Here is a 13,065-nt window from a genome sequence, read left to right as displayed (position 1 = left end):
TTAAGGAGAAGTTTATCTAAAGTTCCATGTACAGTGGGGGAAAAAAGTATTTGATCCCCTGCTGATTTTGTACGTTTGCCCACTTACAAAGAAATTATCAGTCTATAATTTTAATAGTAGGTTTATTTGAACAGTGAGAGACAGAATAACAACAAAAAAATCCAGAAAAACGCATGTCAAAAATGTTATAAAATGATTTGCATTTTAATGGGGGAAATAAGTATTTGACCCCTCTGCAAAACATGACTTAGTACTTGGTGGCAAAACCCTCGTTGGCAATCAGAGGTCAGACATTTCTTGTAGTTGGCCACCAGGTTTGCACACATCTCAGGAGGGATTTTGTCCCACTCCTCTTTGCAGATCTTCTCCAAGTCATTAAGGTTTCGAGGCTGACGTTTGGCAACTCGAACCTTCAGCTCCCTCCACAGATTTTCTATGGGATTAAGGTCTGGAGACTGGCTAGGCCACTCCAGGACCTTAATGTGCTTCTTCTTCAGCAACTCCTTTGTTGCCTTGGCCGTGTGTTTTGGGTCATTGTCATGCTGGAATACCCATCCACGACCCATTTTCAATGCCCTGGCTGAGGGAAGGAGGTTCTCACCCAAGATTTGACGGTACATGGCCCCGTCCATCGTCCCTTTGATGCGGTGAAGTTGTCCTGTCCCCTTAGCAGAAAAACACCCCCAAAGCATAATGTTTCCACCTCCATGTTTGATGGTGGAGATGGTGTTCTTGGGGTCATAGGCAGCATTCCTCCTCCTCCAAACACGGCGAGTTGAGTTGATGTCAAAGAGCTCCATTTTGGTCTCATCTGACCACAAGACTTTCACCAGTTGTCCTCTGAGTCATTCAGATGTTCATTGGCAGACTTCAGACGGGCCTGTATATGTATTCTTGAGCAGGGGGACCTTGCGGGCGCTGCAGGATTTCAGTCCTTCATAGTGTGTTACCAATTGTTTTCTTAGTGACTATGGTCCCAGCTGCCTTGAGATCATTGACAAGATCCTCCCATGTAGTTCTGAGCTGATTCCTCACCGTTCTCATGATCATTGCAACTCCACGAGGTGAGATCTTGCATGGAGCCCCAGGCTGAGGGATATTGACAGTTCTTTTGTGTTTCTTCCATTTGCGAATAATCGCACCAAATATTGTCACCTTCTCACAAGCTGCTTGGCGATGGTCTTGTAGCCCATTCCAGCCTTGTATGGGTCTACAATCTTGTTCCTGACATCCTTGGAGAGCTCTTTGGTCTTGGCCATGGTGGAGAGTTTGGAATCTGATTGATTGATTGCTTCTGTGGACAGGTGTCTTTTTTACAGGTAACAAGCTGCGGTTAGGAACACTCCCTTTAAGAGTGTGCTCCTAATCTCAGCTCGTTACCTGTAGAAAAGACACCTGGGAGCCAGAAATCTTTCTGATTGAGAGGGGGTCAAATACTTATTTCCCTCATTAAAATGCAAATCAATTTATAACATTTTTGACATTCGTTTTTCTGGATATTTTTGTTGTTATTCTGTCTCTCACTGTTCAAATAAACCTACCATTAAAATTTTAGACTGATCCTTTCTTTGTCAGTGGGCAAACGTACAAAATCAGCAGGGGATCAAATACTTTTTTCCCCCACTGTATAACACTTGTATTTTCATGAACATTTATGATGAGTATTTCTGTAAATTGATGTGGCTCTCTGCAAAATGTAAACTGTGATTTTTGGATATAAATATGAACTTTATCAAACAAAACATACATGTATTGTGTAACATGAAGTCATATGAGTGTCATCAAAGGTTAGTGATTCATTTTCTCTCTATTTCTGCTTTTTGTGACTCCTCTCTTTGGCTGGAAAATGCCTGTGTTTTTTTGTGTTTAGGCGCTGACCTAACATAATCATTTGGTTTGCTTTCGCCGTAAAGCCTTTTTGAAATCAGACACTGTGGCTGGATTAACAAGAAGTAAAGCTTTAAATTGGTGTATAATACTTGTATGTTTGAGGAATTTTAATTATGAGATTTTTGTTGTTTTGAATTTGCCGCCCTGCACTTTCACTGGCTGTCGTCATATAGATCCCGCTAACGGGAGTCAAGCCATAAGAAGTTTTAACATGGCATAATTCATGGCAAAATGTGTAGAACTGCAGAAAATGTACTTTAAAACGTGTATTTCTTTGTGAAATTCTCGCTTAGGGCCCCCAAAATGCTAGAGCAGGCCCTGACTGTAGCCTAACCAGGGCCAAGCACAGACCTTTTGTGCTCAAACAAAAAAACGTTGCCCCCCCAAATCAATTCCCTGCAACCCTGATTACAGACTCATTGAGCAATTATTACAAGAGAGGAAAGCAGCAGAATCTGATGAGTTAACTATTTTGCTAAACTATTTTGAACTGGAATAAATGCTGCACTTATTACAATCCTTAAGAGTCTATTGACACACCCATGCGTCAATCTAAGTAACATAATAAAAAATCCCCAACAAAATCTGTAGATTTTAGACATATGGGCTGCGTCTCAATCCACCACATCTGCCAATGGTGGCCTTCCGCATCTGCGGTGGAAGATGGCAGAGCTACAAGGTGTTTGTCAGACCATGAGACATCCCGGAAATCGGTCTTCTCACAAAAAACTCTGTAGCGTCTGAACGGTTTGCCCTACAAACTATTATGACCACTCTAAGGAAAGGGGGGAGACTCATGTGAAGGTAACCAATACAAATTAATTGACGTATGGAGGTAGTTTTGTGCCAACAAAGAAAAGGTGCTAAATATGTGTCCAAAAAATATATATATTTCCTGAGCTTTCTTAAATATCCTAGATATACTGGGACAGACACTTCAAAATCTTATTCTTTACAATTTCTTTTTTACATTTTTTTTTTTTTGTAGAATTTATGAATGTGTCATTCAATGCGTTTCTATGGGCTATAGAATTAAAGGCCAAATTCAGTATTTTATCAAATACTTTTGATACCGGAAGGGGTCCTAAAATTCAAAATCAAAAAGCTAAATGATCCATTGTATGACCGTCTTAAAACAATTTCATATGTTAGCTTAGAACATCCCAACGGCATAGACTTTTAGAGGTTAACAATGACCAACACAATTCCAGTCAAAATAGAATATTGTAAGAAATACTGTAGCCTACCATTATTATACTATATCCAACCCAACTCCATTTGTTGCCACTATCATGTATCCCAACGGTTTTCAAACTGTTTGACCAGCGACCCCCAAAAAGGAGCGGTAGGCCTAGAAGACTTGCGACCCCCTGGGCACACACATGTACATGTGCGCACACAAACATGCGCGCACAATCGCTGCGCAAACGTAGCATGTCGTTACAGCCATAAACTCAATGTAAGATAGGCTACAGTGCAAGATAGGCTACAGAAATAAATAAACTGCCTTTTACACCTGCATTTGGAGCTGAAAGTCATTCATTTTAGCAGCCAATATCAACTAGGGATATATCATGTCACTTCTCTGGAGTCCAAAGAAAGTAAAATCATACGAGGTTGCGGGATTGGATGGAAAAGCATGTTCTGTCTGCACGGCAACATCACTTTGGAGGACAGCCTGTGTGCCGTGTGGCCCTGTTCTTCCTCACAAATATCCTAATAAATTTACCAGAATATGCTACATCTTCATCCCTTAATATTGGAGGCGGTGCGATGTTACAGCTGTTTATCTTTATATCAAATCAAAATCAAATCAAATCAAATCAAATTTATTTATATAGCCCTTCGTATATCAGCTGAAATCTCAAAGTGCTGTACAGAAACCCAGCCTAAAACCCCAAACAGCAAGCAATGCATGTGAAAGAGGCACGGTGGCTAGGAAAAACTCCCTAGGAAAAACTCCCTAGAAAGGCCAAAAACCTAGGAAGAAACCTAGAGAGGAACCAGGCTATGAGGGGTGGCCAGTCCACTTCTGGCTGTGCCGGGTGGATATTATAACAGAACATGGTCAAGATGTTAAAATGTTCATAAATGACCAGCATGGTCAAATAATAATAATCATTGTAGTTGTCGAGGGTGCAACAAGCACGTCCGGTGAACAGGTCAGGGTTCCGTAGCCGCAGGCAGAACAGTTGAAACTGGAGCAGCAGCATGGCCAGGTGGACTGGGGACAGCAAGGAGTCATCATGCCAGGTAGTCCCGAGGCATGGTCCTAGGGCTCAGGTCCTCCGAGAGAAAGAAAGAACGAGAGAAAGAGAGAATTAGAGAGAGCATATTTAAATTCACACAGGACACCGGATAAGACAAGAGAATACTCCAGATGTAACAGACTGACCCTAGCCCCCCGGCACATAAACTACTGCAGCATAAATACTGGAGGCTGAGACAGGAGGGATCAGAAGACACTGTGGCCCCATCCGATGATACCCCCGGACACGGCCAAACAGGCAGGATATAACCCCACCCACTTTGCCAAAGCACAGCCCCCACACCACTAGAGGGATGTCTACAACCACCAACTTACCGTCCGAAGACAAGGCCGAGTATAGCCCACAAAAATCTCCGCCATGTCACAACCCAAGGGGGGGGGCGCCAACCCAGACAGGAAGACCACGTCAGTGACTCAACCCACTCAAGTGACGCACCCCTCCCATGGACGGCATGGAAGAACACCAGTAAGTCAGTGACTCAGCCCCTGTAATAGGGTTAGAGGCAGAGAATCCCAGTGGAAAGACGGGAACCGGCAAGGCAGAGACAGCAAGGGCGGTTCGTTGCTCCAGCCTTTCCGTTCACCTTCACACTCCTGGGCCAGACTACACTTAATCATAGGACCTACTGAAGAGATAAGTCTTCAGTAAAGACTTAAAGGTTGAGACTGAGTCTGCGTCTCTCACATGGGTAGGCAGACTATTCCATAAAAATGGAGCTCTATAGGAGAAAGCCCTACCTCCAGCCGTTTGCTTAGAAATTCTAGGGACAATTAGGAGGCCTGCGTCTTGTGACCGTAGCGTACGTGTAGGTATGTACGGCAGGACCAAATCGGAAAGATAGGTAGGAGCAAGCCCATGTAATGCTTTGTAGGTTAGCAGTAAAACCTTGAAATCAGCCCTTGCCTTAACAGGAAGCCAGTGTAGGGAGGCTAGCACTGGAGTAATATGATCAAATTTTTTGGTTCTAGTCAGGATTCTAGCAGCCGTATTTAGCACTAACTGAAGTTTGTTTAGTGCCTTATCCGGATAGCCGGAAAGTAGAGCATTGCAGTAGTCCAGCCTAGAAGTAACAAAAGCATGGATTAATTTTTCTGCATCATTTTTGGACAGAAAGTTTCTGATTTTTGCAATGTTACGTAGATGGAAAAAAGCTGTCCTTGAAACAGTCTTGATATGTTCTTCAAAAGAGAGATCAGGGTCCAGAGTAACACCGAGGTCCTTCACAGTTTTATTTGAGACGACTGTACAACCATCCAGATTAATTGTCAGATTGAACAGAAGATCTCTTTGTTTCTTGGGACCTAGAACAAGCATCTCTGTTTTGTCCGAGTTTAAAAGTAGAAAGTTTGCAGACATCCACTTCCTTATGTCTGAAACACAGGCTTCTAGCGAGGGCAATTTTGGAGCTTCACCATGTTTCATTGAAATGTACAGCTGTGTGTCATCCGCATAGCAGTGAAATTTAACATTATGTTTTCGAATGACATCCCCAAGAGGTAAAATATATAGTGAAAACAATAGTGGTCCTAAAACGGAACCTTGAGTAACACCGAAATTTACAATTGATTTGTCAGAGGACAAACCATTCACAGAGACAAACTGATATCTTTCCGACAGATAAGATCTAAACCAGGCCAGAACTTGTCCATGTAGACCAATTTGGGTTTCCAATCTCTCCAAAAGAATGTGGTGATCGATGGTATCAAAAGCGGCACTAAGATCTAGGAGCACGAGGACAGATGCAGAGCCTCGGTCTGACGTCATTAAAAGGTCATTTACCACCTTCACAAGTGCAGTCTCAGTGCTATGATGGGGTCTAAAACCAGACTGAAGCGTTTCGTATACATTGTTTGTCTTCAGGAAGGCAGTGAGTTGCTGTGCAACAGCTTTTTCAATTTTTTTTTGAGAGGAATGGAAGATTCGATATAGGCCGATAGTTTTTTATAAATTCTGGGTCAAGATTCGGCTTTTTCAAGAGAGGCTTTATTACTGCCACTTTTAGTGAGCCTGGTACACATCCGGTGGATAGAGAGCCGTTTATTATGTTCAACATAGGAGGGCCAAGCACAGGAAGCAGCTCTTTCAGTAGTTCAGTTGGAATAGGGTCCAGTATGCAGCTTGAGGGTTTGGAGGCCATGATTATTTTCATCATTGTGTCAAGAGATATAGTACTAAAACACTTTAGTATCTCCCTTGAGCCAAGGTCCTGGCAGAGTTGTGCAGACTCAGGACAATGGAGCTTTGGAGGAATACCCAGATTTAAAGAGGAGTCCGTAATTTGCTTTCAAATGATCATGATCTTTTCCTCAAAGAAGTTCATAAATGTATTACTGCTGAAGTGAAAGCCATCCTCCATTTGCGAATGCTGCTTTTTAGTTAGCTTTGCGACAGTATCAAAAAGAAATTTCGGATTGTTCTTATTTTCCTCAATTAAGTTGGAAAAATAGGATGATCGAGCAGCAGTGAGGGCTCTTCGATACTGCACGGTACTGTCTTTCCAAGCTAGTCGGAAGACTTCCAGTTTGGTGTGGCGCCATTTCCGTTCCAATTTTCTGGAAGCTTGCTTCAGAGCTCGTGTATTTTCTGTATACCAGGGAGCTAGTTTATTATGACAGATGTTTTTAATTTTTAGGGGTGCAACTGCATCTAGGGTATTGCGCAAGGTTAAATTGAGTTCCTCGGTTAGGTGGTTAACTGATTTTTGTCCTCTGACGTCCTTGGGTAGGCAGAGGGAGTCTGGAAGGGCATCAAGGAATCTTTGGGTTGTCTGAGAATTTATAGCACGACTTTTAATGCTCCTTGGTTGGGGTCTGAGCAGATTATTTGTTGCAATTGTAAACGCAATAAAATGGTGGTCCGATAATCCAGGATTATGAGGAAAAACATTAAGATCCACAACATTTATTCCATGGGACAAAACTAGGTCCAGAGTATGACTGTGGCAGTGAGTAGGTCCAGAGACATGTTGGACAAAACCCACTGAGTCGATGATGGCTCCGAAAGCCTTTTGGAGTGGGTCTGTGGACTTTTCCATGTGAATGTTAAAGTCACCAAAAATTAGAATATTATCTGCTATGACTACAAGATCCGATAGGAATTCAGGGAACTCAGTGAGGAACACTGCATATGGCCCAGGAGGCCTGTAAACAGTAGCTATAAAAAGTGAGTGAGTAGGCTGCATAGATTTCATGACTAGAAGCTCAAAAGACGAAAACGTCATTGTTTTTTTTTTTGTAAATTGAAATTTGCTATCGTAGATGTTAGCAACACCTCCGCCTTTGCCGGATGCATGGGGGGTATGGTCACTAGTGTAACCAGGGGGTGAGGCCTCATTTAACACAGTAAATTCATCAGGCTTAAGCCATGTTTCAGTCAGGCCAATCACATCAAGATTATGATCAGTGATTAGTTCATTGACTATAACTGCCTTGGAAGTGAGGGATCTAACATTAAGTAACCCAATTTTGAGATGTGAAGTATCACAATCTCTTTCAATAATGGCAGGAATGGAGGAGGTCTTTATACTAGTGAGATTACTAAAGCGAACACCGGCATTTTTAATTTTGCCCAACCTAGATCGAGGCACAGACACGCTCTCAATGGGGAAAGCTGAGCTGACTACGCTGACTGTGCTAATGGCAGACTCCACTAAGCTGGCAGGCTGGCTAACAGCCTTCTGCCTGGCCTGCACCCTATTTCATTGTGGAGCTAGAGGAGTTAGAGCCCTGTCTATGTTCGTAGATAAGATGAGAGCACCCCTCCAGCTAGGATGGAGTCCGTCACTCCTCAACAGGCCAGGCTTGGTCCTGTTTGTGGGTGAGTCCCAGAAAGAGGGCCAGTTATCTACAAATTCTATCTTTTGGGAGGGGCAGAACACAGTTTTCATCCAGCGATTGAGTTGTGAGACTCTGCTGTAGAGCTCATCACTCCCCCTAACTGGGAGGGGGCCAGAGACAATTACTCGATGCCGACACATCTTTCTAGCTGATTTACACTCTGAAGCTATGTTGCGCTTGGTGACTTCTGACTGTTTCATCCTAACATCGTTGGTGCCGACGTGGATAACAATATCTCTATACTCTCTACACTCGCCAGTTTTAGCTTTAGCCAGCACCGTCTTCAGATTAGCCTTAACTTCGGTAGCCCTGCCCCCTGGTAAACAGTGTATGATCGCTGGATGATTCGTTTTAAGTCTAATACTGCGGGTAATGGAGTCGCCAATGACTAGGGTTTTCAATTTGTCAGAGCTAATGGTGGGAGCCGTCGGCGTCTCAGACCCCACAGCGGGAGGAGTAGAGACCAGAGAAGTCTCGGCCTCCGACTCACTTAATAGGGAGAACCGGTTGAAAGTTTCTGTCGGCTGAATAAGCGACACCGGTTGAGCATTCCTACAGCGTTTCCCTCCAGAAGCCATGAGAAAGTTGTCCGCCTGCGGGGACCGTGCGAGGGGGTTGATACTAACGTTATTATCTGTACTTGCTGGTGGCACAGACGCTGTTTCATCCTTTCCTACACTGAAATTACCCTTGCCTAGCGATTGCGTCTGAAGCTGGGCTTGCAGCACAGCTATCCTTGCCGTAAGGCGATCGTTCTCCTGTATATTATAAGTACAACGACTGCAATTAGAAGGCATCATGTTAATGTTACTTAGCTTCGGCTGTTTGAAGTCCTGACGAACCATGTCCAGATAAAACCTCCGGAGTAAGAAAGTTGAATGAAAAAAGTTGAGTGAGGGTAAAAGTAAAAATATACGGTCATGAAAAAGTAAAAACCGTTAGGTAGCAAAGTAAGATCGGCAACAAAAACGCACAGCAGCGTAAACAAGTCTGCAAGTTGATCAAAAAATACTATTTAACATTTAAATTAAATTATCTAAGAGTCCTGTTTAAGTAGTATTTAAGTATTTTTGATACTTTGTGCAACGCAATTGATAAAAACTATTCGGCTGGAGAGTCCCGAGTGGCGCAGCGGTCAGTAGCCACCCAAACTAGGCTTATCTAAAATATGAAAATGATCAATCAAATCACCAGGTAGCCTATTATTCTGGCAAAGATAAGTCAGTAGTAGATTGTTTGCGTATGCATGTGTTTGTGCCTGTGTGTCTCTTAATAACCTCTCTTGGGTAGGGGGCAGTATTTTGACGTCCAGATGAAAAGCATGCCCAAAGTAAACTGCCTGTTACTCAGGCCCAGAAGCTAGGATATGCATATAATAGATAGAAAACACTCTAAAGTTTCTGAAACTGTTCAAATTATGTCTGTGAGTATAACAGAACTGATATGGCAGGCGAAAACCCGAGGACAAACCCCCCACCACCCCCAAAACAATTCAGCCTACCCCTATTTTCAATGGCTATCACTTTTATTATAAGGCCAAGTCCTCCCAGATTGCAGTTCCTAGGGCTTCCACTAGATGTCAACAGTCTTTAGAAAGAGTTTCAGGCTGGTTTTTGGAAAAATTAGCCAGAAATTGTAGTTTTTCTAGGTGACTCCCATTTTGGCTGTAGTGTTTCAAAGCACGTGTAAGAGAGCGGGTTCTTTGGTATTGTTCTCCGGTAAAGACAATAACGATTCTCCGCCTTAAATTTTATCATTTACGTATTAGGGTACCTAAGGTTTGATTATAAACGTTGTTTGACTTGTTTGGAAAAGTTTATTAGTAACGTTTGGGATTAATTTTGTATGCATTTTGATGGAGGGAAACTGGGTGGATTATTGACTGAGCTAAACTGAGTTTTTATGGATATAAAGAAGGACATTATCGAACAAAAGGACCATTTGTGATGTAACTGGGACCTTTTGGAGTGCCAACAGAAGAAAATCATCAAAGGTAAGGCATTTTTTATATTGCTATTTCTGACTTTTGTGTCGCTCCTGCCTGGTTGAAATATGTTTTTCATGTGTTTGAATGCGGGGTGCTGTCCTCAGATAATAGCATGGTGTGCTTTCGCCGTAAAGCCTTTTTGAAATCTGATACAGCGGCATTAACAAGAGGTTAAGCTTTATTTTGATGTATTACACTTGTGATTTTATGCAAGTTAAATATTTCTAATACCGTTGTTTGAGTTTCGCGCTCTGCAATTTCACCGGATGTTGGCCAGGTACCGTCCCACCTGCCCATAAGAAGTTTTAACAGTCCAAGTTGTTCCATAAGGTGTAGTTTTATCAGTTTTTTAAATCTGATTTTACTGCTTGCATGAGTTACTGTGCGTTTCCCGGAGTCGGTTCTGGACCTGGGGACTGTGAAGAGACCCTTTGTGGCATATGTTGTGGGGTATGCATGGTGTCTGACTAGGCTACTAGTCATTTAAACAGACAGCTCAGTGGTTTCAACATGTTAATACCTCTCGCAAAGACAAGTAGTGGTGCAGTCAATCTCTCCTCCACTTTGAGCCAGGAGTGTCATGCCTGCACCCACTCCTCCACCCTGGCGCTCGAGGGCGCCAGGCTACCCGTCATCATACACTCCTGTTACCAACATTACGCGCAGCTGCGCTCATTGGACTCATTCACTTTGTTGATTACCCCCTGTATATCTGTCTGTTCCTTGGTTGTGTTCCCTGTGTCCGCATTGTTCCGTATTGTGTTTGTTATGTATTCCTGTCCAGACGCTGTTCCTGTTCTGTTTCATGTCCGTCAGTTAATAAACCTTCACTCCCGGACCTGCTTCTCATCTCCTGTGTCGCTCCCGTAGCAATATGTGACAAGGAGAGGTTGACATGCATGTCATTGATGTTAGCTCTCCGTGAATATTAAGGGCCAGCCGTGCTGCTCTGTTCTGGGCCAACTGTAATTTGCCTATGTCCCTCTTTGTGGCACTTAACCATATGGGCAGTAGTCCAGGTGCTACATTATAGCTCACGTGTATAATGTTGAGTCATCAGCATACATAGATAGTCAGTGCCAGTAACAGGTCATTAGTAAAGATTGAAAAAAGTAAGGGGCCTAGACCACTGCCCGGGAAAGGCCCGACGCTACCTGGATTATGTTAGAGACGCTTCCATTAAAGAACTCCCCCTGTTTCTGATAACACCCTCTGACAGGTAACTCTCGAGCCACGAAATAGCAGGGGATGTAAAGCTATAACACATACATTTTCCAGCAGCAGATTATGATCGGTAATGTCAAAAGCTACACTGAAATCTAACAAAACAGCTCCCACAAGCTTCTTTTGATCCATTTCTTTCAGCCAATCATCAGCCATTTGTGTAAGTGCTGTACATGTTGAGGGCCCTTCCCTATAAGCATGCTGAAAGTCAGTTGATAATTTGTTTACTGTGAAATAGCATTGTATCTGGTCAAACACAATTGTTTTCAAAAAGTTTACTAAGGGTTGGTAGGGCAAAGGGGCATGTGCTCTGCACAGCTAGAACCCTATCTGTGCACGTGCCTGAGCCTAATAGTATCAAAGGGTAGCCATAGCTCAGCCACGGGAGATGAAGGTATGCACAGGAGGCAATATGATTTCCAAAAGGTGCAGGATTCATTGAATAAAGGAGACAAGAGTTAGCTTCATGTATTCATGTAGCTACATATTCATGTATCCTAATGCTGGCCTGATCCCCTCCTTCTCATCCGAAGAGCTGAAATCAACTGATTTAAATACCCTCTGTGTCAGAAATCCCGAGCTAGTGGAATAAACTATCCCCAAATATGAACAGGCGGCGTCAGGTAAGTAGGCTATGTTATCCCCAGATTTCTTATATATTGCCATGTCGGCACCAAACGACTCAATACATTAATGTTTGCCTGACAAATGACAACAGATTAGAAATCTTCTCAAAAGTAAATTCTCCCGTGGACAGCTGAAATGGATATGCTTATTCCCAATCTACACGTGCGTGGAAGCTATCCCCTGGATAGTCACAAAACGTGTTGATGCCTTCAATTGTGTCAGCAAAGCCATGCACATTTACATAGAAAAAAAACATAACATCAAACTTACTTTGCTGATTGTCTGTGGTGTTGCTCCTTCTGCTGGTCGAAATTTGAGACAAAATATCTACAGGAAAGTATTATTAAACTGACTTCAAAACGCGGGTCCAAGTGCACAAGACAGAAGTAGACTTCATGCACGTGATGCAGCCATACTAACAGGTGTTTACATGGTTTTGTGCATGTGCCAGGCGATACAAATTTCTACTTCAGTAAGGACGGGCGCTCCAAAAAGTCGGTTAAACAAAACTTTCCTGCACAGACCACTGACAGAGTATGTTCAAATGCAATTCTATTCAACATTCTGGTTTGTAAGGAACATTTTCACAATTCTGCAGTGCTTTGTTTCAGACTGTATACCAAGACAGATTTATTAGGCAACCACCTGAAGAACAGTTAAGGGAAAGTGATAGGCCTACAGGTAAGAAATGCTTTTTGTTTTCTTGAATACTGGAATGATTAAACTCAAATTACTCAAAGACAAGGAGATTATCGACTGCAATGGTAGGCCTACGTAGGCTACTGTAACAATGAGCTACAGAAGATATGGTTGAGCCATGGATGTGTTGCCAAATTGCTGTCAAATGTTGTTTGCTAAATCAATGCAGCCTCTGTTATGAACTGGACATGGAGGCTAGCAAATGCTGCAAATAACTCAACAACATGTTTTCAGTGTGGTGCGTAAAGTTCACATTTTAATAGTGATCGTCCAAGTGTCAAAAGAAGGAAAGAGTTGGGGAAAATGGCCCGCTACAGTCACATGTGTAATGATTGCCGTCTCTGGGAGTCTGGGTCATCATTACAGCTAGGTAGGCTAATGGCTTTGTAACAATATATAATTCTTATGCTATTTGGGGAATTTTCTCACAAATCCAGCAATTGATGAACTCTTGACCAGGAATGTTACACACCAAGAAAAAAGGGTTCCTCAAGTGTTCTTTGGGAAGGGTGATGGTTCTATGTGGAACCTT

The sequence above is a fragment of the Salmo trutta genome, chromosome 30 (genome assembly GCF_901001165.1).
Source record: "Salmo trutta chromosome 30, fSalTru1.1, whole genome shotgun sequence".
Lineage (NCBI taxonomy): Eukaryota > Metazoa > Chordata > Actinopteri > Salmoniformes > Salmonidae > Salmo > Salmo trutta.
Note: the sequence above shows the minus strand (reverse complement) of the source record.